This window comes from Portunus trituberculatus, chromosome 25, assembly GCF_017591435.1.
Source record: "Portunus trituberculatus isolate SZX2019 chromosome 25, ASM1759143v1, whole genome shotgun sequence".
Lineage (NCBI taxonomy): Eukaryota > Metazoa > Arthropoda > Malacostraca > Decapoda > Portunidae > Portunus > Portunus trituberculatus.
The window spans coordinates 13,901,941-13,906,940 of NC_059279.1; positions in this window are offsets into that span (position 1 = coordinate 13,901,941).

A 5,000-nucleotide genomic window follows, 5' to 3' on the forward strand; every position below is an offset into this window, starting at 1 on the left:
GGTTCCGTCTGTGGTTCAAGTCTTTCATAATGTTTTGTTTTCCGCGTTGGTGATCAGAGTGATGTGTGCTGTACTTAGCGTGGATATTTGTTTTATGATTCAGTGATAACTTGTACTTATAAAGTGATTACCGAGTTAATTAGTGGACTTAATTGCTGCCTAAATTATTAGTGTTTGCGTGCTATTGTGCTTATAATTAACGAGACACTCACTCGTACCAGCCGGAGCAGAAGAAAAGACTTTCTCTTTCCTCACCGAGATTCCAATTTCGGGTTGGAATCTCGGGACAGTACTTTACTCTCTTTCCTCACACAGCCAACGTGATGGAGAGTACAAAAAACAACGTTCACTTCACAGGACATGATGTGAGAACTAGAGTGTTTTAGCAAAGCAACGGGCTGAGGCGGCAACGCCAGGACGCTGTGGCTTCCTTTCACTGACGGGAACACATCGTGTTGCATTCCGCAGCCGTGAACGAGGCTCTTGATCTGAGGCCGCTTGACCCAAGATGTATTAGACTAAGAGGTGAACGCACTTCGGCATTACTGAAACCGCTGACGTCACCATGTGTATTGTTTACGTCTAGTGTTGTGGTGGTGTGTTCACGTGTGGCAGATTTTATTAGCAAATGTGTACTTTTCACGGGCTTTATATTACGATATTAATAGTTAAATGGGTAAAGCAAGAGTGTGCGCTGTATTTGGATGTACATTTGGTAAGGACAGCAACCTAAGATACCATAAATTCCCATCTAATGATAACCTTGCTAGACAGTGGATCCATAAGTGTTTCCGTTCAGACAATATTAATATTAAGTATGGTGTGGTTTGTGAACGACATTTTAGTTCAGCCCAGATTGAACGAAATCTGAAGTACGAGCTTTTAAATTTGCCGGTTCCACGAACTGTGAGAAATTTAAAGCAGGATGCAATTCCTGATCAGAATCTGCCATCACGAGGACACATGCCAGGGAATCGGCCATCCACCAGCATTTAAAGGTAAGAAACTGTGTATTTTGTAAGTGGTGGTGGTGTTTGTAGTAAATAAGTGGTGGTGGTGGTAATACTAGGTTCTAGTAAAGTAAGTGGTGGTGGTTCTAGTCTAATACATCTTGGTTCTAGTGAAGAATGTGGTATGGTAGTGGTTCTAGTAAAGTAAGTGGTATGTGCTATGCTTGTGAAACGATCACAGTAGATGCTGGTGAAGCTAATACAAAGTTGGAGGTGCAAATATTGTATGTGGTGGTAGTTTAAATTAAAACATATGGTAGAGGTGGTGGCATATTCCCATATTTTCTTGCAAATCACTAAGAAACGTAAAATACAGTTAGTGGCATTATATCTACTAAACTTAGTAACCAAGATGCTAAAAGATAACCACTCAAATAAAAGAAATATGCGGAACAACTATATTCCACAATTAGAATCTGTCCTAGTTGGTTGACATGCTGACGTCACGATTCTGGGTTTTAAAAACCTCCCGCGCTACGTCAATGATTTCAAGACTGAAGTGCGTTCACCTCTTAGTCTAATATATCTTGGCTTGACCGACCCAAGCTGTCCCGCGGAATAGCCCGGAACGTGGTCAAGGGATGCCAGGCTGTCCCAGGAGAGTTGCCGCCCTCAGCGAGAGAGGCATTCGGTGGCCAGCTCCTCAAATCCTATAAAGGTCGGTGCGACACGGACCACCACACTCCTTACCGCCCTCCCGCTCGCCAGCATGAGAATTGGCGTCTCTCTGTCCCTACTGCCGCTGTTGCTGCAGCTGGCCGCGGCACTTTACTATAAGGCACGGCCACTAATGTGTCCCGTGACAGTGGAAGTTGAGCAGCTGGAAAAAATGCTGGAAGCGACACAGCTGGAAGTGGTGACAACACCCTTCCTAGTGAGCAAGGTTCAGCTTAACACTGTCTATGAGAGCCGCCCGGTGAGCGTCACCCACGTGGCTCTCGAAACAGTGACGGCCAAGCCTCTACAGCTGGACGTGACGGAGGTGCAGCTGGTACTGGAGACGGTGCCGCTCACCGACGTCAAGGTGAGCACCGTCACCCTCACACTCAGCCACACCCTAGTGGAACGCTTTACCCTCACCGCCACCAACTATGTCACGCACGTGGAGACCCTGGCAGCGCCGGAGACCGTTCAGGAGACCGTGACAGCAGTGCAGACCCAAGTAGCCATCGTAACGCAGCGGGAGATGGACATGGTCACCTCCACCCTAACACAGACAGAGGCGGTGCTGCAAACCGAACTGGTGGTGGAAGTGGTGTCATCATCGTTAGTAGCCACCACCACCACACAGCTGCAGGTGGACACCTTCACCAGCACTCACGTCCTCACCAAGATGATAACCCAGACCATTTGTCCGCCGCCCTCGCAATTTTACTAGCCGTGTCCCTCTACGCACACCTGACCCATGCTCCCCTTCACTCAGCCCCGGGAACTCCCGCGCCACCACACCGCCACGCCCACGCAGCTGCACCGCCCACAGACCAGCGTTCACGTTGTTCTTTTGACTAAATAAAGACTTTAAACTCATCTTAGTAACTTGTTCATAGTTATTTTCCTTTTAAGAGAGAGAGAGAGAGAGAGAGAGAGAGAGAGAGAGAGAGAGTAACATAAAGAGCGAATGACTAGTTTATTTCCACCAAGATGGATCGTCTCTCGTTCCCTCCTCGCCTGGCTTCTATTCATCACCCACACTTAACAACTGGAAGGCAAACACCAGGTAAAAGAGGACCACATTTACCTGCATGAATCATACTCCTGCTGCTGCCTAATTTGTCGACAGGAGTGTCATTAATTTTCCCAGAAGTCCCAACGCGCCATGGTGCACCTTTTATTGCCAGGCACAAAATAAAAGACACAGGATACTGAGTTTTTTCGCCTCCACCCTCCACACACGTCAGTGTATAGTTTACTTCTTTTTTTTTTTTTTTTTTTTTTTTTTTTTTTTTTTTTTGTCAAATCCAAGATTTTTTTTTAAATGTTGAATATGCAAATAATATTTCTTCTTCCTGCTCCTCCTCCTCTTCCTCCTCTGATTTAGCTTTACTGTTAATCTCTGTGCCTCTCTCTTTAGTTTGGAAGCGGTGTCTTGTAGACACACGAACATTGATCAGTCACTCCTGCTCTGATCTGCTCGCTAGTGTCACATTCGCTATGTAAGGGTTCCCGGTGCCTCGCCGCACGGTTGAGCCCTGGGCCTCTCAACTCTCGGGCTGTGGTTGTTCTCTCCCGTAGCATCTGTCCTCACTTTAGTGAAATAGCATAGTTTGTCGCAAAAAGCAGCGTAAGGGTCAACAAGTCAGCTGATGTTTGTTCTTCTTATGTCATCCTCTGTGTTCATATTTTGCTTTTGTATATAATTTTTCTTGACCTACACTCTCTCTCTCTCTCTCTCTCTCTCTCTCTCTCTCTCTCTCTCTCTCTCTCTCTCTCTCTCTCTCTCTCTCTCTCTCTCTCTCTCTCTCTCTCCCACCTTTACGTCACTGTTAAAGGGACCCTAGAACTTTTCTGTAAATAGGGGAGCACTTTACATGGCTTCCCTTCACCCTCACGTGGGGCGCCGGGTGGTGAGCGTCGCAAAATATCCTCGTTGCGAAACTTCTGTCCACAAAGAGGCAATAACCACCCGCCAAGCACTGCGGGGGATGCGGAAAGTTACCTGGATATTAATTAACCTGTTGTCGAGCTGCTGGGAGGGTCCAAAGGGGAAAGTTTGACGCTACCTGTGCTGCGGGTCACTTACCTGTCGTGTTGTCAAGGTGAGAGGAAGGGAAAGAGTCCTGTTGGTTATGTTCTGTCAGATGGATTGGGGTATTAGTAGGTGGTTGCTGTAGGGGAGAAATTATATAATCTTTGTGCTGCTTCATTAAATTGGTGTAGTAGTAGGACTAGTGATAGTAGTGGTATCAATACGAAAAACAATAGTACGTCATAATGTGAGTGAAGTTGAGGAAAATAAAGTAACTATGACGTCCGTTGAGCAGGTAAGTGTCAACACGTAGTGGACAAAGCCTGCGGGGTGCGGAGCAGTGCACGTCCCTCGGGGCAAGGAAACCAGTGTGGCATGATTCGTGTTTATTGAGGCACTGCAAGGCGGGAAAGGGAGGGGATGGGAGGAAGGGGCATCAGTGCTGGTAGGTGATCATGGGGGAGTAACAGAGGGTGACAAGTTCGTGGTTGGTGAGGGTGACTGTGGCCTCCACGGTGTTGGTGGTAGTGCTGGTAGTGATGGTGGTGGCGGGTACAGGCACCACCTGTTCGCTGGTCGCCATCAGTGTACTGAAACGTGCCGCTATTTTCACGCGTGCTGAGGTGGTTTCCGTGGTGACGGTGACGGTGCTCAGGGCCGTCACCGAGTCGTGCGTCGTAAGCGTCTCAGTGACGGGGTGCGGCACCACCGCTGTCATGGTGAGGGTGACGGTGCTCACCACTTGCACCTTGGTGGCCACCACGCGGCTGGTGGTGGTAGTGACGGCAGTGGCGTGCATGGTTTGGTACTTGGTGCTGAACAAAGTGCTAGTGATTGTTGTGGTTGTGGTGGGCACTCCCCCCACCGGTAGGGGCGTGACCGTCTGGCCTGGTACGAGTGGTGAGGGCACCAACACCACACTGGTCACGTCCAACACTTTGTGGTTCATGAAGTAATCATAAACGGTGACCGTGTCGATCGCAGTCTCCACGTGGGTGTTGGTGACGGTGAAGGTGTTTTGGCTTGGTGCACAGGACTGCGGGGCATCGTAGCCGGCAGCGAGGGTGAGGCCCAGCAGACAGCAGGAAAGGAGGGCGCGCAGCATGGTGGCGGCCAGGCAGAGGGAGTACCTCATTCCCCGGTGAGGGATCCTTTATAGCCATTCAGCAGCCACACCTCCCTCCTCCCCAGCTAGTGACTGCGACGACTCGCCACCATGCACCTCGCCCCCTCCTTGTCGCCTCACAAGTTCTGTACCGTACGTCTATTGTTACTCTTCATGATCCTTCCGGTGTTATCGTGCT